The sequence below is a fragment of the Ursus arctos genome, unplaced genomic scaffold, assembly GCF_023065955.2.
Source record: "Ursus arctos isolate Adak ecotype North America unplaced genomic scaffold, UrsArc2.0 scaffold_1, whole genome shotgun sequence".
NCBI classification, from domain to species: Eukaryota; Metazoa; Chordata; class Mammalia; order Carnivora; family Ursidae; genus Ursus; species Ursus arctos.
The window spans coordinates 81,945,102-81,966,209 of NW_026622763.1; the positions used below are offsets into that span (position 1 = coordinate 81,945,102).

General features: G+C 43.2%; 2 long non-coding RNA genes across 3 annotated transcripts in view; one reads left to right on the forward strand and one right to left on the reverse strand.

The window, feature by feature from the left end:
• Positions 1-21,108, forward strand: part of LOC113250528 (uncharacterized) — a 57,655-nt gene that overhangs the window by 33,744 nt on the left and 2,803 nt on the right. The window contains exon 3 of one of the 2 annotated variants that reach the window (XR_007188470.2): positions 15,482-15,581. The exons of the other annotated variant lie outside the window; for it this stretch is intronic. This is a non-coding gene — a long non-coding RNA (uncharacterized LOC113250528). The remainder of the gene's footprint in view (positions 1-15,481; positions 15,582-21,108) is intronic. 2 annotated transcript variants of the gene reach the window in all.
• On the reverse strand, positions 959-21,046 carry LOC123000634 (uncharacterized). The gene is made up of 4 exons (XR_006408729.3): positions 20,722-21,046; positions 18,609-18,697; positions 6,776-6,884; positions 959-6,671 (listed from the first exon to the last, which is right to left on the reverse strand). It is a non-coding gene; the product is annotated as an uncharacterized LOC123000634 (long non-coding RNA).

The window sequence follows — 21,108 nt, forward strand, 5'->3', positions numbered from 1 at the left end:
CTCATGAACTTACACCCAACTTAATCAAATAATATTTTGCCATAACTTCAAAAATGTTTCAAGAATAAAAAATTACGACCAAATATATGTAATCTGTATGATATTGATTTTTGGAAATTTGTTGCGACTTACACTGTGAGCTTGTGTGTTGTCAGTTTTTATAATTGTTTCAACTGTTTGGGAAAAGAAGAAACAGTCTCTGTTTACCACTTGCAGGATTCTCTCTATCCCAACTTGATTAAGCTGGTTAGTTTTACTTTCTAAATAGGCTTTATCCTTGCTGAAGTTTTTTGTCTTCTTGATCCGATTGTCTCTGAAGCAGGTGTTGAACATTTCCCACCATGATTTTGGATTTGTAATTGTCTCCTATCATTCTGTCAGTTTCTGCTTGGTGTATGTAGTAACTGTGTCGTTGGGCGTATACCACACACGACGGTCTGTGATTCTCCCCCTTGATCCTGATGTGGCATCCCAGGTTACCTAAGGTTTTTGCTTCGTGATCTCTTTTGCCTAATACGATAACTACTGTGCTGGCTTTTAAAAATAATATTTCCTCTATTTCTCTATTTGTCTTTTATCTCTCCCAGTCTCCTGTGCTCTTTTTTTTCTTTCAAATTTCATATGGTTTTGTTTTAGGTATAATTCAATGGTTTTCACCTTAACAACACACTGAAAATCACCTGGAAAGTTTTTAAAAATACCCATCGCCTACCCTCCCCACACTCGCCTGCCCCCACAGAGATGCTGTGTTAGAATTGCTTGGTTATTTTTTTTTTATTGCAGTAAAAAACATATAACATAAAATTTACCATCTTAACCGTTTTTAAGTCCAGAGTTCAGTAGTGTTAAGTATATTCACTTTGCTGTGTGATGGATCTCCAGAACTTTTTCATCTTTCAAAACTGAAACTCTATTAAACAACAACTCCCCATTTCCCCCCTCCCCTCCAGCTCCTGGAAACCACCATTCCACTTTCTGTTTTTATGAGTTTGACTCATAAAAATGGAATCTTAATCTCATATAAGTGGGATCATACAATATTTGTCTTTTGAGATTGGCTTATTTCACTTAGCATAAGGTCAGCAGAGCTGATCCATGTTGTAGCACATGACGAGATTTCCTTCTTTTTTTTTTTTTTCTTTTTGAGAGAGAGAGAGAGGGCAGAGAAGGGCAGTGGGAGAGAAAGAGAGAGAATCCTAAGCAGGGCGTGGAGCCCAACGTGGGGCTCGATCTCACAAGCCTGAGATCACGATCAGAGCAGAAATCAAGAGTCAGACACTTAACTGTCTGAGTCACCCGGGCATCCCAGGATTTTCTTCTTTTCTAAAGCTGAATATCATTCCATGTGGAAATATATACAACATTTCACTTAACCGTTCATCCATCCGTGGATGGATGGACGTTTGGGTTGCTTCCACTTCGTGGCTCTTGTGAATAAGCTGCAATGAACATGGGTGTGCAAATATCTCTTCAATATCCTGCTTCAGTCCTTTTGGGTATACGAGGAGGTGGGATTGCTGGATCCTGTGGTAATTCTATTTTTAATTTTTTGAGAAACTGCTATAGTGCTTTTTAAAGCGACTGTACCATTTTACATTTCCACCAACAGTACACAGCGTTTCCAATAAACATGTATGTTTTGTAAAGCTTTCCCTGCAGGAATTGTCTATTTACTATCCTTTTACTTTCCTTCTTTTTTCCCCACTACTGCTTTAACACAACCTAATCTTTTTTTACAATCAATTGGTAAATACATTTTCTGTCTTAAGTTATCAATTCATTTGCTAAAATCTATTTTCTGTTTATAGATCTTCTCTCTGGGACACTTTTCCTCTTGGCAAAGTATATGCTTTATTAGATTTTATAGAGGACCTGCTGCAAAAGTATTATCCAAAATATTTAACAACCAAGATCCTACAGTCAAAATGAGTTGACCAATCAGAATGAGCTCTTCCCACAGAGCAGAAGCAGGATCTTGAGCGATCCCTACTGTGACAGCCATTAACTCTTTAGTTGTAAAATTGCGGACCAGTCTGCACAGGGTCCCAAGGCAAGGTCAAGATGGAAGGAGCACACCTGAGTGTTTGGGGCAAAGGTATTTACTAACCAGGAAGGAAGTGTTCAGGGGTGATAGTAAAGATATTACATCTTAGTATAGCATGGGTAGTAATCAGCCAGAACAGACACTAACCATGAGCAGCCTCTTTGCTCCTGCTAATGCCATACTGGATGTAAACCCCAGTCTGCAGGTGGCTAAACTCTTGGTCTTATGCTTTACTATTTGAAAATGGTTTCATTTTTGCATACACATGGTAAGCGTTTAGCAATGTAGACATCTATGTCATTTTTAAATCTCCCATTAAAATGGTTTCGATTTTCTTCTTGTAGGTGATATTCATTTTTAAAGGTAACTCTAACATTATAATGCTTTTTTTTCTTTTTTCCATTTATTTTTAGAAATAATTACTTGTGGCCCATGGGACAACTCTATCTTGTTAACTGTTTCCTACATTGGCTGGAATTTCCATCTCTTTTTTTCTTATTAGTGAAAGTATTTAAAGGCATGAATGTACCTCTTTGGTTCTGAAAGAACTTCTTGCCCTTTGCTGAAAAAGTCTGTTCAAGTTTTATTTCAAAGCTATTAAGTTTTAAATAAAAAAACTATTAGGTACTTTTTAGTTTTTACTTTTGATTGAGAAGACTGTGGGGTTCCTAGAGTTAGGAGGACACACACAGGAGGCTGGAAGTGAGTTGGGGTGAGATTTTGGAGATCTTAGAATGTTTGGGCTCAAGAATTTGGCATTTCTGCACTACAGGAAGTGACAGTCCAAGTTCCACATTTGTCCTTAAAAACCCAACTTCCGGAGCACACGAAATTCCTGTAAAGCTCTTTTTGTGCTACAGCACATAGAAGCACAATGTTATATTTGAGAATCACAATTTGTTCATTTCCTGTAAGACATGTTTGAATGTAAAATGGGAGGAAAAGCCTTGTATTTTAGTTCCTTCCTGATTTTTTTTTCCTTAAAGGGAGGGGGGAGCATTACACATTCACCCCCCACAGTTGAACACAAGCAAAACTCCGCATCTGTGCCCGACTGTAAAACACAGTCACGGAAACAGCACTGTAACTGTAAACACAGAAAACGTTTTCTATTGCTAGAAAAGCAGAGTTACAATTGGTAAAGATTCTTTGCAATGTTATTTAAAACCTGAGAAATCTGCAGTTTTGGTTGTTTTCCCAGTAAGTTGAAAGGACTTTTTTTTCCCCCCTTAAGTCTTGGATTTAATTTTTCTTGGTCTAAGGCCCAATGCACCAACAGTGGTGAGTCAGAGGGATGCCTGAAATAGTTCACGTACAAGTTATCTGTGTTCGCGTCTTATCTTCCTCGGATGGCCAGGGCTGTCTCTTATTCATCTATTTATCCCACAAAAACCCAGCCAGCCAAGTTGCTGTATTAAATGTTTGCTGAATTATAGTAAAAAGGTTTCAACTCATCTGTCAAAAATGTGAGACAACAAGTGGCATTTTGTGATGTGTATGTTGATGTGAACTTAAGGGTTGTAGTTGGAGTCATAAGGCCAAAAGTCACCCAGAAATTTAAATCCCTTTCCTTGACTGGAAGAATTGCCCAATGAATGCTATCAGCTGCTGATGAAAAATCTCTGGTAAAGATATTTTTCAAAATACGAGTAGCAAAGTAAAAACATTGCCTTATAGAAAGTGATCATCATTATCTAGAAAAAAACTGAATTACACATGACGTAGTGATATCCGTCTTTCAGGGCTGAGAGAGAAGAACAGATGCAGGATCACTAAGCCCCCTCTCCAAAACCCTTCAGAAAATGAAAAATAAGTTGGCCGGTAAATAATATGCTAGCAATGTGCAAACTAAGGAAAGCCACACATTTTGAAGAATGTCATCCTGCAGTAGATTGAGAGGGTTTAAAGAAGTCTTGTACTTCTCCCTTCTACCCTACCCTCCATAGGCTGTGGTGGCCATCGGAGCACTTCTCAGAGATGCTAAAAGTATTCCTGTAAGAGCTTCTGTTGGCCATACGCATGGGTATCAAGTCCAGAGAGCACAAGACGTCGAGTAGGAAGGGTTGAGGCAAAATTGTTACTGAAGTTTGTCGTTGACACCAACCAAAAGAGAGGAAAGATATGCCCTAGGTATGTTTTTGCCGGGGGTAAGTTGGTGTTGCTCCAAACTGAAGAAACAGAGGGGATTCTGAGAACTCTTCCTCCCTGGGGCTCCTGCACATTCTTCATCCTTTCATCATGGTCATATATCTCCCCTCCACCGCTCTTCAGTGCTGGGTTGGAAAGTAGCCTAAGACATGACTCTTAAAAATAGATTGGTGGTCGCCAAAGGCTTGGGGGTGGGGGGAATGGGGAGATGCTTATCAGAGAATACAAATTTCCAGTCATAAGATGAATAAATTCTGGGGATCTAAAGTATGACATAGTGATAATAGTTATCCTGTATTGTGTACTTGAAAATTGCTAAGAAGAGTAGGTCTTAAATAGTCTCCCACATGTGCCTGCACACTAATGGTAATTATGGGTGGTGATGGATGTGTTAATTAACCTTATTATGGTGATTATTCTGCAATATATACCTATATCATATTATACCATTGTTCGCCTTAAACTAACACAATGTTATATGTCAGTTATATCTCAATAAAGCTGAAAAAAAAAAAAAAGACATGGCTCTCAATGTGCTTATGGGTCTGGTGGATGGAGATTCATTTCATCTTTCAACATTTTTGTAGCACCTGTGAGCCACAAATATATGACAGGAAGACAGAGGGTTTGCCAAAGGAATGGTGTAGCTACTCCATGCCATGGGATTTAGAAAGCAATATTTATGGGTTAGATGGCCTGGGAAGGCACTGCCAAAGCACTCCTGATTCGATGGGACTTGTGGAACGGGTAGGATTTGGACTGGAAGAGAAAGGGAAGGTGATGGCTGGAAGAGTGAGGGCATGAGTAGAAGACCTAAGAGAACTAAAGCTGGAAAGGGAGATCTGGGCCTGGTTGGGGAACACTTGGGGGTTTGGAAATGTGGGAGGGAGGGAAAGTGTGGTAGGCAGAATAATGCCCCCCCCCAAGATGTCCATGTTCTTGTCCTCGATTTTGTGAATATGTCACCTTACATGGCAGATGGAGCTTTGCATGTGTGAGTAGATTGAGGACCTTGAGATGAAAAGATTTTCCTGGATTATCAGGGTGGACCCAATGCCCTCACAAGTGTCCTTATGTGCAAGGGGGAGGCAAGAGGGTCAAAGAAGATGTGACTGTGGAAGCAGAGCTTGGAAGGATGGGAGGCAAGGAAATGGATCATTTCCTAGAACCTCCAGAAGGAAGACAGCCTTGCCAACACCTAGGGCTTAGCTCAGTGAGACCCATATTAGACTTCTAACTTTCAGAACCGTACGATAACAAAGTTGTGTTGCTTTAAGCCACTAAGCTCCTAGTAATTCATTTCAGCAGCAACAGGAAACTAATACAAAAGAGAAGTAACGTTAACGGATCCCTCAAAAAATGTTCACGGCCTGCTTGGGAAACTGGAACTGCTCTTACAACCGTTTTACCAGGAAGAAAGGGAGACTTAGATTACACGATTGGCCAGGATCTCGCACATGGCAAACCATAAAGCAGAGTTCCGGCCAGTCCTACCCGCCCCCCAGCCTGCTGCCCTTTGTGGGCACAAGGGTGCCTCTGGCAGTGGGGAGACAATGAAGTGGCCTGGGCGGGGTGCACGGAGCAGGTGGGGCCGGCGAGACGTGCTTCCGAGGAATGCGGGCCGGGTGGGGCCTGAATCGCCACAGCTCCGGACCGTGCCTCAGGCACAGTGACTGCCCAGTCAGTACTGATGGTCGGGGAACGACCAACGACCAGATGACACTCCAGCCCTACCTGCGACTTCACCTTCCTCCTCACCCCGAGGTGGATTCTGACTGGGGAAGAGTTTGTCCAGAGGCAGGGCAAAAGGGAAGTAAGTGAGGGGTTGTAAGCACCAAAGAGAGAGGGAAGGAGAAAAAGAGAGAGTGGAGGCGTGAATTTTGTGTACTTCTTCTGTGGCTTGGGGTCACCAGGCTCAGAGGAATCCCTACCATGTTACTGAAGGGGCCGTTCAGACCTCTTCCCATTGACTTCGTTTGATCACGTTCCTTTCCAAATGTTAAAATCTCAGTTTACTTTTCTTTAAGAAAATCTGTAGAATAACTTAAAACGAGATTTCTCTTTGCTCTGTAGATTTCTTGTGCCATGTTAAACTCACCATTAAAACCAAATTTATAACCTAAAAGGGTGCATTTTATGCTATGTGAATTATATCTCAACTTAAAAACAAATTCAGACTATTTAGTTAAGATCCCTGGAAGGAATTAAAGTAAATGTTAAAATTTGCCCTAAAATCAAGACTAGAGTCACTGTTTAAACAAAGGTTACATTTTACACAGCATATCAAATGAAAATTATGTCTGCTCTATGACAATTCTCCTGGAAAACCCCTTGAATTGCCCAGGGTACAGTAAGAGTCAGGATTACTATATTCTTTACTGTTTCTTAATAAATCCAGCCCAGCCAGCTCTTCTTCCAGGACTCTGTCACTCTTTCTGTTGTTAGGCAACAGAGGAAGTTGTCGGCTTGCATTTCAGGCCTAGACGGTGTGAAAAATACAATTTGAGTGTGCGTAGTTGACTTGTCAGAAATTAAAATCAAACATGATGCAATTTCATTATATTGTTAAATTGTACTATTCACCTCAGATTCTTTCATCTGGTCACTTTCCTCACTTCTGTTTAGCTTATGATTAAATTCAGCTATCTAGTCCTTGTGAACCTCACCATTCTTTCTGTATATCATATGCACCCTGCAAAAAAAAAAAAGGAGCCATAATCCTTCCATATAGATACACATAATCTTAACATTTTCATATTTTTCTCTTTTTTACTTTTTTTAAAAAAGATTATTTAAGAGAGAGAACACATGCAAGAGTTGGGGGGCAGCGAGAGAAGGAGAGGGAGATGATCTCAAGCAGACTTCACACTGAGCCAGGAACCCAATGTGGGGTTCTTTCTCACAGCCCTGAGATCATGACCTGAGCCAAAACCAAGAGTTGAACACTCAACCGACCTGAGCCAACCAGGCGCCCCTCATATATTTCTTTCTAATCTTTTTATTTTAAGAGTGTGAGCAGGGGAGGTGTGGGGCAGAGGGGAGAGGAGAGAATCCTAAGCAGGCTCCATGCCCAGTGAAGACCCCGACACAGGGCTGGATCTCACGACCCTGAGATCATGACCTGAGCCAAAATCAAGAGTCAGACCCTTAACCAACTGAGCCACCCACGTGCCCCTCTCTTCTGTTTTTAAAACACAGTTGAGATCATCATGTATAAATAGTTAACACATTTTCATTGTTCTCAGTTTTCTGGTATCATAAATAATGCTGCGGTGGACATATACGAGTATAATTCTTGGCCTGTCCAACTGTAGTTTTTCACTTTTGAAATTTTGCAATAATATACGGATTTAAACTAACAATTACAGGAAAGTTGGAAGTACAGTTCAAAGAATTTTATCTTCCCTAATCATTTGAGGGGAAGTTATCAACCTGATACTACATCACCCCTAAATATTTCTGCGTGTGTTTTCCGAAGAACACTGTCCTGCATGACCGTACAACAACTGCCCACATCCAGAAATTAACACTGCTACCCACTACCACTTAGTAACACTTCGCGCTCATTCAACTCCGACCAGTTCTACCAGCGCTTCATGACAGCGGAAGCATCTAGTTACAATCAGGCATTACCTTGGGCTGTTAGGTCTGTTTAGTGGCTACACAGTGGAACATTGGTTCATCCTCTTCTTGATCTCCTGGGCGTGATGCTCCAGAAGAATGTAGCCCATGATTTTGTAGAATGACAGTCCAATTGGGTTCAACTGATGATCTCATGATCAAACTCAAGCGTATCCTGGAGTTTTGGCAAGAAGAACCCAGGACTGATGCTGAGTTCTCTTTGCATCCCCCCAGGTGGCGCGTGATTTCACTTCGTCTCGTTACCACTGAAGTTCACTAGGATCATTTGGTTAAGTAGTGTCTGCCAGGCTTCATTGTAAAGTTATTCTTTTCCCCTTTGTAACTGGTAAATATTTTGTGATGCTGTCCTCTAAAAGTATGAAAAGATCCCATTTCTTATTAAACTTTCCATTTATTCATCCTTGTACATCGGTGTGGATTTGTAGATCCTTGTTTTATTCGTTAGATTATAATCCACTGATATCGTCATGTATGTTGATGTTCAAATTGTCCTTGATTTGGCAGCTCGGGACCCTGTTCAGCTGGCTTTCGTGTACTTTGGCATGTCCCCTTTGTTCTTTGAGTACCTTTTTGTTTTCTGGTATAGCAAAATATTCTAGGCTTTCTTTGTACTTCCCTTTTACCAGCCTGGAATCAACTATTTCTCCAAGGAAATCTGATTCCCATTAGTGGGAAATGGCATTTAAAAGCCAAGATGTGGGGTCTAGATGTACTCCTCGCTGTTGGCACGTCACTGGCCAGTAAACAGCACAAACGCACAAACACACACACAGGCAGACATTTACATTAAGAATTCTTTCTGTCCTTACCTGTAAAACCATCCATTAACACTGATCCCCCTAATTCCAGTTCAATGTCTTTTCATACTGTTCTCCTGTAGGAAAAACCAGGCTTGCATGATCTTTAAAATATTTGCTTATTTGATCAGCTCCCTATACGTTACTGTCCTGGGTTGAATGGTGCTCCCCACCTCAAAAGATTTGTCTACGTCCTAAGCCCTGGAAACTGTGAATGTGACTTTATCTGGAAAAGGGGGCTCTGCAGATGAGATCATCTTGGATTATGAGTAAGCCCTAAATCCAATGACCACTGTCTTTATAAAAGACACACACAGGGAGAAGAGGGGAAGGCCACCTAGAAACAGAAGCAGGGACTGGAGTTCTGCAGCCGCAAGCCAAGAGATTCCGGGAGCACCTGAAGCTGGAAGAGGCAAGGAGGGAGTCTCCCCACGAGCCTCTGGAGGTGACACTGCCCTGCAGACATCTCGTTTTCAGACTTCTGCTCTTCGGATCTGGGAGAGAGTAGGTCGCTCTTGCTTTAAGCTACCAGATTTGCGGTCCTTTGTTACGGCAGCCCTAGGAACTCACAGCCCCTCTGCCGTCCCATCTCCCAGGCCAAGGCCCTTCTTCCTCGGCACCAGCTCCGAGCCCCCCATTTTGGGCCACTTCCTGCCTTCCTCATGGATGCCCCCCCCCCCGAGCTAACACACCCCACTCCAGGTCGCCCTCTGTGTTGATGTCCTTCTCACAATGTTGCCAGATAAAATATAGGATGTCCAGGTAAATTTGAATTTCAGATAAACTTCAAATAATTCATACACGATTTGAGAAGCATTTATACTAACAAAATATTCATTGTTTATCTGAACTTCAGACTTAACTGGGTGTCATGTTTTGCTTTGTTAGCTTCCCCCCTCCCCCAATCTGGTAACCCTACCTCCTCACCCTACTCCGGCTAGGACTTCACCCCCACTGTATGAGGCCACCTCTCCCTAGGACAGGCTCGACACTCCACTGCGGCCCCGACATTTGCGCCAGGCTGCCCCTCTGGTGGGGTACCTGTTCTTTCTGCCCAGACTCAACTACCCCACCACTATCCCACACTGGACCATTATGGCTCCCATTTGATCTCCTACCACCACAGACTCATACCTTGTTTTGCTCCACTTCATGGCTTGAAGACTGAATTGTTTAGGAAGAGAAGAGAAAGGAAGGAAAAGAAGAAGAAGAAGAAGGAGAAGAAGAAGAAGAAGAAGAAGAAGAAGAAGAAGAAGGGGAAGAAGAAGAAGAAGAGGAGGAGGAGGAGGAGGAGGAGGGGGAGGAGGAAGAAGAAGAAGAAGGAGAAGGAGAAGGAGAAGAAGAAGAAGAAGAGGAAGAAGGAGAAGACTGATTATTCTTTTAAGTGTGGTTTATAGTCTCCCTATCGTAGAAGATTTTTAGGTGAAGAAATGGCCCATATTAAGGTTCTCCGGAGAAACAGAACCAATAGCATATAATGTGTGTGTGTATCATAATATATATACATTGTATGGGTATATAGCGTAACATATACATTGTAGGAATTTTAGGAATTGAGGAATGGGCTCACGTGACTGTGGAGGTTGAGAAGTCCCCCGATCTGTCCTCTGCAAGCCGGAGAACCAGGAAAACCAGTGGTATAATTCAGTCTGTCTGAAGGCTGTGAACTGTGTGTGGTGGGTAGGGGTGGGCCTAGTATAAGTCCTGGAGTCCAAGAGCTCTGATGTCCAAGGGCAGGTGGACATCCCAGCTCGAGAAGGCCAAGAATTTGTCTTTCTTTCACCTTTTCTGTTCCATTCAGTGCCTCAGTGGATTGGATGCTGCCCACCCACCCTGATAAGGGTGGATCTCCTTTACCCAGTCTGCTGAGTCAGATACTGATCTCCTCCAGAGACGCCCTCATGGCCAACACCCAGGAATAATGCTTCACCGGCTACCTGGGCATCCGTTCGCCCAGTCCTGCTGACACATAAAATTAGCTATCATATGGCCTCTGTGGGGAATTGATAGCCCTTTGTCAGCCATTAAGTAGGAAATGAATAATGTTTTTTTGAGGATTATGAAGATAGTGAGATTTTTAAAAGTTCAACTGCTGGGAGAAATATCATTTGAAGGGCCTTCGGTGTCTTCTCTATGTACCTCCTCCCCATTTTTCAGCTTCTGTCTTTGTTAACTGCTTCTCACATTTCAACCTTGTGTCTACTCGGGATTTTTATGACTTTTCTGAACAAGGACCCATCAGCACCAACTCAGAATTTCTCACCTATTCTCATAAGTCATTGTCTCAGCTTCAACCAATCTTTTGATTGAAAGAAAATAAAGGCGGGGGGGATTTAAAACCAGATGCAGTATATCCACCAAGTATTGCAAAGAAATCAATAATCCCTCTGCCAGGTTCAGTGGCTCTCCTCTGGGATCCTCAGATGATCCCGGACCATCCCTACCAACGTTACGCAGCAGCCATGCCTCAGCACCATGACCTTGCAGATCTGCATTTCTCGTGTGCTCCCTGGGCTCATACTGCACCACTGCCCTGTGTCTGGGCCCCGGGGCAAAGCTGGAGGCCTGGCCTCTCTCCTCTCTGCCTCCTTTCTGTCGCCAGCACAGCTGTGTTCCTCTTTGTACCAGAGACCTGTTGCTCATGGCCCCTTCCCTTTCCACTCCCCGCTGCTTCCTGCTCTTCACCCACGGAAGTGTGACCCTGGACAGGTCCTTCTCTTCAGGCCGAAGCCATGTGAAGAGCCTTCACGGCCTTTTAACTACCCCCTTAGCCCTTTTGACTCATCCATATAACTTTTACAAAGTTATAGGGCCAAAATCAAAAGTCAAGCAGTGTTTGGGCCTGAAATAACAAGCAAATTAGAAACTCTGCTTTAGGGAAGCAGCTCCATTTCCTACGTGCTCTCTAGTTATGTGTTTTAATTTACGGTCCAGCCAACTACGACCATAAATTAAAATGCTATGGTTAGAGCACCCATTTCTGATCCAATAAATCACAAATCCAAGTCAGCCAGTCAAGGCATAATATGCTCGTTTCAGTGTTTATAGCCGTAGGAAGCAATAAATGACAAGGGCCATCATGCAATAAAGCTGTTAGCACACTGTGAGAAAAACCCCGTCTATTAGTAGTTACACGGTCGCCGCGCCAACCTCATAAATTCAGATGCCTTTTCTATGTCGGCATAGTTTTCCATCACAAGTGAGGTACCGAGTAATGTTTGTCTTTCCGAAGATTTGTCACAGTCATTTCTACCATTCCTGCGTGAATCATGCTGGTTCCTGTGTTAGGACTTAGAACATTGTGGCCAATGGTCCACAGAAGGTGAAATGCGCAGCTGGCTCGTGGGAAACCCCACGTGGACTCATTTCAGGAATAACAGGGGAAGATTTACTGTGGTAGGGCAGTGACATGTGTGGGAATTCCAGCAGCGGTGGAGCTGGGACACGGAGCGATGCGAAGGACAGGGTTAGACCCAGCACCTGAGCTTAAAAGAAAGAAAGTTTGGAGAGAAGCCCAGAAGGGAGGTCATGCTTGCAAAGGAAAACTCGCGGCAGGGGAAGGCTGCAGGTCGGCGCTAACTTGGATGCCCCCCAGGTTTGCCCAGCGGACACCTGGCGGCCTTCAGCCCTGAGCAGCTGCAGCTGTGAAATGCGTAATAATGAGCCAATGAGGTGACAGGTGACAAAAAGAGCTTACAAAAATCTTGGTGATGCTCTGCCTAGCGAGAAACAAATTTTATGTTTTTATCAAACCGTCACTGTCTGGTCAGGTGTCATACATTTGAGTAAAACTCATTTTATTGATGCAGATGAAAATCAGAACCTATTGATCAATTATCCCTGGGTTGTGCTTGTCTGTACCCAGTGTCCCTCCCTCCCCCACCTTGTTTTCCTCCACCAAGGAGGACGTGGGCGCAAGTGCCTGTGACCTCAGGAGCGACAGTGACCGCCGTCGTGTTGGAGAGGCATCAGGTGAGGGATGCCCACTGAGGTTGGTTTCACGTTCCCTCTGTCGGGCTCTTTGCCTCAGCTTGGGGCTGGACTCCCGGCCAGGGAGGAAGCCCAGTCCAGTTCCCTATTATGGTAACCGGGCAGCACGGCCACATACTTTATAAATTATGTTTCATCTGGGTGAAACTGCACTTTGGAATTAATCATAAGAAAAATCTTGGGAAAGATGCAGAAGGTAAATTTAGTTTTCCGCTTGTTGTGATGAGCATGGTGTTTACTTTTAAAGAGTTAATTTGATGATGGTTTGGTGTTGAAGATGTCTTTCGATGATGCTGAGAGGGTGGTAAATACAGTTCAGAGAAACTTCTTAGCTTTTTGCTCACCTCGACACACATAAAGGATGACATTCTTAGAACATTTCTACCCAGGGAAGAATTTAAGGAAGTGAAGATCATGTTATTATACATGAAAGAGCCTTGAGTTTATTTTTTTAATTAATTTATTTATTTTAAGTAATCTCTCCACCCAACGTGGGGCTTGTACTCATGACCCTGCAATCAAGAGTCACACGCTCCACTGGCTGAGCCAGCCGGGTGCCCTGAGCCTTGAATTTATTTTGAAAGATGAAAAATTGGGAAAACATAGATGCTCTGTTGTTAATGATTAGTCTCCTGTGACTTTCCTCCAAGGGGACGGCAATGCAGCAGGTGTGCTAATCACAGAGTCTCGGGGCTCTTCTCACAAACACTGTGTGAGGACTCAAAATTTGGTTGAGGCAACTCTTCCCCATCCAAACCACAGGATTCCTGAATACAATGCAATAACCTTAAAAATGTGTAGATAGCTTTTGAAAGGAAACACCTAGATGCCGGAACAAAAGATGGAACTCAAAACGAGAGCAACAGGTGTATGAGATGACAACAAAGTCCCAGGACCACTGTAGCCAGACATAGGTCCGAACGGCCATGGGCTGGCATTTCAGTCCTGTCCTTATGAAGACAAGGGCTGTGACCGGGGGCTCACACCAGGTAGGGGGCTGGATCCAAGACCTCTGCTTCAGAGCAGAGCCCAGGAGGGTTGACCCCTCTGGGAAAAGAATGTTACCCATAACGTACCAGGACCCACAGGAAGCTTATGCCCAGGGCACTTTGTGTGTAAGAAGGAGTCTCCTTTGAGACATGGAAACCCCATGCAAAGGTCTAAGATCTGAATTTATAGTATTCACATGGGATGAGACTCCCAAGCCCAGAGATTAGTATAAAAGTAGGTCGTGAATGGGATGGAGTCCCAGAGAGCCATGGCAGAAGCAAATGCAAAATCTCTCTTTGAGGGCACTTTCATAACTCAAGGCCCGTGGAACATCTAAAGAAACAATGCACCTTGCTAAAGATGTGCTCACGATGAAAAATTACAGGCTACATGAGGAAAGGATCCAACAGGAGGGAGGTCAGAAGACAGTAAATGGGAGACTGAGCACCCCAAGAACTTGAGGTAATAGAATAATACAATAATACACGGAGGGAAAAGATGGCATGACAGGTTGTTTAGTAAAAGAAAGATGTTAGGATACGACAGCACACATATCCCATAAAGTCACTAATTCATGATGGAGTGAAACTGAAACCAAGAAATTGAAGGTAAGCTTGAAATTTTTTGATCATTATACTTGGGAATAGATTACCCGCAGGGATTATGGAAATTTGACTATGTGATTCTTATAGGATTATATTTAAAACTACCTGATGGGCTTAGCTTATATCATAAACGTATAAATTTTCACTGATTTTGAGCTGCTGTATGAATAAATTTTGTCCATAGAAATGTTTTCTAGTTTTTAAATTTTTTCTAATAATCAGAATAATACATCTTCATTATTTGAGACAAATTGTGAAAAATGAAAAGGCAGCAGAAATAAATAGTCTCACTACCCTGAAACACTATTAACATTTTAGCATATTCCCTTCCAGTTTTGCTTCTATTCAGTGTATCCTTACGAAGCTCAACTTATACTGAAACTTTGTATTCCCTTTATCAATTCTACATTATGTGGTAGGCTTTCCCCATGTTCTGAAACGTGTTATTAGTATAGTCTACATGGCTGCATATTATTTCCTCATGGATAGGGGCACCTGGGTGGCTGAGTCGGTTAAGCATCCGTGTCTTGGTTTCGGCTCAGGTCATGATCTCAGGGTCATAAGATCGAGTCCTGTGTCGGGCTCTGTGCTCAGCGTGGACACTGCTTGAGATTCTCTCTCTCCCTCTCCCTCTGCCCCTCCCCCGCCCACTTTCACACTCTCTCTCTAGTAAATAAAATCTTTAAAAAAATTTCCTCATGGATATACCATTTATTTCATAATTCTTTTATAATTTGCCTATTTATATTGCCTCTGTGTTTTCATTGTTCTAACTCTGCAATAAATATCTGGGCATAGATCTTGGCTTATGGGGTTGACTATGTCCTGAGGCTATATCTCTGTTTTTTAAATCAAGGGACAATTTGGAGTGCCTGGCTGGCTCAGTTGGAAGAGCATGCAACTCTTGATCTCAGGGTTATGAGTTCAAGTCCCATGTTGGGTATAGAGATACTTTAAAAGCGGGGGGGGGGGAGGACAAGCCTTGATCTTTTATAATTTATGTTTTCAAGTGTATTTTATTTCTCTTCAACAAAATTCATTAAGCACCAGCTATGTGCCATATAACCTTTCCCTATACACCTATTATTGTGTGTTTCTTTTTCTTTTGATTGTCAGAATCATCATATGCAGGGTAGAAAATTTGGCGTGCATTCATGCATGCTTGTGTGTGTGTGTGTGTGTGTGTGTGTGTGTGTGTGTGTGTGTAAGAAGACAAGAGCAGGAAAAAGGAAGCACGAGGATATTCAGCTAACTTCTGTGTTCAGCTTTTAGGATCTAAGCCAGCAAAGAGAAAACTCTAATTAGAAGAATTTTTCTGGGGCACTTAAAAATTTTGCAAAACAAGTTTCCTGGTTAGATGGAAAGGTGAGTGTTGGTTTAATCTGTTTGATCTTTAGAATATGCCTGTGTTAAACCAGAAATGTGTGTTACACGACCCCCTTCCCAGACTTTCTGCCTATTATAATTCTAGGATTTGATGACAACTTTTGTAGCTACCTTCAAAAACTATGTTAGCTTACCAAAATGTCTATTTGACCAGAACATACACCTCTTAGGGCGAAGTTTACAAACTCCAGCTCTTCATGACGTATCTCAAATAAGAGAAGCAACACTAACCCTTGAGCAAATGAACCAAATTTACCCCACAGCAACAATCTCCTAGAAACCCTAAATTAAACAGTAATAGTAAATGGAACCTACTTCAAATAGGCCAACAACTGACTCCGTCGTATGCACATAGGTAGATAGACTATTTTGTCTGTTCAGGTTCTGCAATAGCAGAGAAAGAATTTAAAAGACACAATGCTAAAATCTGGACATAAGGGAAAGGGTTGTGGATAAAGCAGGGGGTAAAAAAGGATAGGAAATTTCTGTTGTGGTGGTCTCTGCTCTAGGGCTTGGTTCTTCTTGCACAGAGCTGTAACTGGGGTGAGACACTGCATATGGTTATGCACTCCGACCCGGAATAATCCTAGGGGCCGCCATTCACAGTGAGCCCTGGCAGAGGACTCCAGCATTGTAAGTCAGTTGGTGATTATGCAGATGTCTGCATGTATGCGTAAACTACATGCGTAAACTACAGTAAACTAAGATAACTTCAGAAAGAAGAAATGACAGTGAATGATTGTGAGAAAAGCCTCATTGCTGAAGAAACAAAGAAAAAGGACGATGGTGTAAACGGTTCAGGAAAATGAAACATCTCTGTTTCAGGAGAAATATCTTTTGCGCAGTGCACACGCCTGGGCTGGCACGATTGCCACACTTTTGAAAGGTTGCTGTCAAAAGCTGAAGCTAAGAATGTATGTCAAAAAGTAATTTAAGAAAATAGCAATGACTGCAACTTAGCACTTCAATAAGTCCTTAAACAATGTTCAATGGTGAGGAAGAGGAAACTCAAAATGAATCACAGGAAAACTACAGGCTGGTTTTCACTCTGCAAGAATGGTTTCTCTGCTGCTTCCAACTGCTTGCCTGTCCCTGGAATCTTTCAAGCCACTGGCCTACACAAACGACTTAAAAGCATGTGGAATGGGGACCCGTGAGGATGGATTCAGACCTTATGTCGTCCAACCCGGGAAGCCCGTAACAAGTCGGACTTGTCACAGGGCTGTTGGAAGCCTTCCAGTGCTGGTTTCTGAAGATGGCAGCCTCGCGTGCTCTTCTTCGCTGTTTCTCGGGCCGACACCCTGGAAGGTGCAGGGTGACACCTGGGGAGGGTGTCATCCCATTCTCCTCTCCTGTGTGTCTAATGTACAGCACGCTGTGTTTACGGGGTGTTTCTCCTACTTCAGGACGTGATTAACTGGACTCCCACAAGGCGTATACTTTTCCCTCGGAGTCACCATGTGCCTTTAGAAGCCCCACCAACTTTTTCTGTGCAATAGAATGGAAGAATGAGCTTAGGAGTCAGGCCAGACCAGGTGTTGAACCCTGAGCAAATGGCCTGTGCCTTGTTTTTCTCATCCGAAAAACGGGAAAACAATGAGTTCCTCCAGGAGGAATAATTAACACATGAAGATCATTTGATACAGTGCCCGGCACCCAAAAGGTTCAAAGAAGACGCAAGCTGTGTTGAGCAGCTGTTTAGTAAGGAAGAGATTAAGCTTGGAACCAGAGTTGAGTGTTGGCTCTGTCACTTATAGCTGTGTGGCCTTTGGCAGGTTGCTTCAACTCTGTGCCTTAGTCTCCTCATCCCTGACAGGGGAACAATGAGAGCACCTGCTTTGTGGAGAGTCGTGAGGAATTCATGAGTTAATACATGTACAGGGCCTGGCACACAGTAAATTCTCAATGAAAATCTTAGCCAGTGGGTGCCTTGGTGGCTCTCAGTCTGTTAAACGTCTGCCTTCGGCTCAAGTTATGATCCCACGGTCCTGGGATCGGGTCCCGCATCGGGTTCCCTGCTCAGCAGGGAGCCTGCTTCTCCCTCTACCCTTCCCCCTGCTCATGATTTCTCTCTCACACTCACTCTCTCTCTCAGATAAAATCTTTTTTAAAAAAATCTTAGCCATTCACTAGAATAAGAATTAAGTTACCTATCTCGTGAGGTTGTTGGGAGGCTTGTATAAAATAACACATAAAAGTGCTTAACTAGCAAATCTTCTAGCTCATATTAAGTACTTGATTAGAGTTACATATTAGTTGGTGATTACTATTACTGTGATTATTGGTATCTCACCATATATATATATCTCCATATATATATATAGTTCTGTAATATATATATATGGAGATATATATATATATAGTTCTGTAATATAAAACAAACGTCTACATTTCTAACAATGAAGATGTGTTAAAGAGTAATTAATTAGATGCTATCATGAGTTGGTAAAAACAATATTTTCACACATGGAATTGAAAAGGGTGGCAGTAATATAACTAAAGAAAATACAAAATTTATTAGCCTTTATGGAAATGCCCCACTTTACTATTTTCCAACTCTTTATAACACAGATTTTCTGAGTTTTCAATGTTTTGCCATCTGAGTTAAAGATATAATTTTTTTTCCATCAAAGTAATTTGAGTCAGTCCCCTGGTATTTAGCTAAATTGAACTCCGGTATTTTGGAACGGTATCTGTCGACACAAATATATTTGGCATCACTGGGGAATTTAAAACTACATACAGACGGTGTCATGATCCCTCAAACTCAAGATGACAGTATTATTATGAAGTACAAGCATTGCTAAAAAGTTTTGTGCTGTCATTTCTCTCCTGAACACAGAGGCACGGTGGTGTCTGGGGTAACCATGGTAGTTGCAAAGAGTCAACTATAGTTTTACGAACATTCTTAACAGAGTACACTAGGTACTTTGCTGTTTTGCTCAAGAAAAGAGGAATGAGAATCTGGTAAGATATGCAGCAAAACCTGTGTAACTTTCCACTCACCTTCTCTGATTTTGAGATGACCGTGTAGGGTGAAAATCAGCTCCCTTGCTCTCACTTCATCCCAGAGGCATATCTGATTCTCCCTCAACCTGGAGGATGTGGATTCATACTTGAGATTTTGTTCTGGTCTTGCTTAGATATTTCTAGTCTAGAAAATTCCCTGACAGCTGAATGAAACTAAAAATCTAAGAATTCAGAAACTGGCTGGCCTGGGCAGAACATTTGTGACTTTGGATCTTCTGCAACAACATTTTATTTTTCTAAGTAAAGAAGTAACATGAGGAGGCCTGACTGCTGAATGGCCAGACTTTGTCACCTTGCCTCGGTTTCAGGTTTTCATATGGCCTTTCAGAGGTCAAGAGAGGCACAGGCCACTTCCATATTAAAGCAAACCAAACCAATACAAAACAAAAAGAAGAAAAAGAAATGCCAAAATAGGGTTACAACGTTTGTGGTGTATTTTAAATGTCAATATCTAAGAAGTAAACAATTTCAACCCACACATACACACCCACACACATTCAGTTCAATATAACTATGCTATTCCCAAGATGATTAAGGGAATTATTAGAGGATTTGTTAAAAAGACTGGTTCATCATTCACGACAGATGCGGCCCAGAAATGAGACAGAGTTAAGTTGGGAGGAAATCCTCTTCCTTCTTCAAACCCACCAGTGCTTCTCTGTACATATAAGTATAACCTGGAGGCACTGAGGCCCTTTGTGACAACGAGGACCCAGGCCAGTGACCCTCCTGATGTTCCCCTTCTTAAGCCTGGAGGTTTGCTCCTGAGAGTATCCAGCTGCCTATTTTTATAACATCAACTCTCATCTGTGGTCAAGTGAACAGATCAGCCCAAAAGTGTGGGCCGAACTGTCACCCTGACTGACGGCATCCATTTACTTTTTTCCAGTTCTATGTGTTTATTGCTCTGGAGAAAGAGAACCAGTTTGATCTCTTATTTTCATGAAGTGAGCAACAGTCAAAACGCAGCCAGAGCAGATTAAGTATACGTTGATGGCATCAGTTGGCCTTGCGGGGGAGGGCATGTACTGACCTTAAGCAGGAGGCCAACATACGCACATTGTTAAAGGAAGCTGCTGAGGAGGGCTCCTGCCAAGACAGAGGACCCCTCATGAGCATAAGAGGAGTCTGGAAACTAACAAAACCTTCCCTAGAGGGGCACACAGGTCAAAGGTCGGTCCAACCCTGAGCTAGTTACTTCCCTGTGGCCATTACATCTGATTGGACAGAAGGCACGAGGCTTCAGACTGGGCAGAGCAGCCATGACTTCAGCCCCATGTCTGACTAACGACATTGTCGACTGCCCTGAAATTCCACTTGCAGATATCGGATAAGACTTCCATTTCTCCATTCCCTAGGGGAAGCCAGGCATGAGGGAATGGGAGGGAGAGAGGGGGAGAGAAGAGTACGATGGAATTCTGGCAGATGGCAGTTGGTGCCAATGAGCTAGGAAGGCTTGAGTTGGGGTGGAGGGAGCCTGAGGATTGGGAACCCGGGTGTAAGCTCCAGAAAGAGGGAAAAGAGATAAGGGAGAGGAGGGGACAGCAACCAGAAGGCCTTAACATAGGGAAAGAGAGGTCTCCCTGAATGACCCTGTGGAAAAGGACTCGAGGAAAAAAGTCTGAGGCGGGTTTAAAATGATGGTTTATGCAGTTTATCAGGTGCGGGAGTGGGAGGGCCAAGTGGGGTGGTGGAGGTACACAGAGGGCTTAGGACTCGGGGCCAGTGTCCCTGGAGCCCGTCCCCCTGCCTCTCACTGCAAACCTCTACCAGGCACTGCTACATAATTTCATTGATTGATAAGAGGGTTACAAACTTTCTGATATATCTAGACTGGGCTCCTCACAGTGCCAAGGACCTTTGTTAAAATATGTCAGGTCCATTGGTTCTCCAGTGGTTTCCTATTTCCCCGAATATGCTCTGAAGTCCTTTCTGAGGCCTGAAGAATGCTTTAGGACCTAGTGGTACCTGCTTCCTCTTCTGACCTCACCTCCTTCCACTATCCCTTCAGTGACCCCAGAATACCTGGCCCCTTTGCTTTCCTCTAATGCAAAGCAAGCAAGCTCGATTGTAGGGTCTTGGCACTCACCGTTCCCCGGATACTGTGGGTTTTGCACCCTCTCGCTGTGTTCGGACCACTCTCTGCCCGTTAGTCGGCTAGGGCTGCCATAACAGAGCACCCAGATTGGCACCTTAACCAACAGAAACGAATTTTCTCACAGTTCTAGAGGCTGGAAGTCCAAGATGGTGCAGCAGGACTGGTTTTCGCTGAGGGCCGTGTCGGAGAAATCTGTTCCAGGTCCCTCTCCTTGGTTTATAGATGACCGTCTTCTCCCCATGTCCTCACACGGTCTTCCCTCTCAGTATGTCTGTGTCCAAACTTCCTCTTCTTAAGAGGGCACCAGTCATGTGGATTAGGGCTCACCCTAATGATCTAATTTTAACTTATTACCTCTCTAAAGACACCATCTCCAAA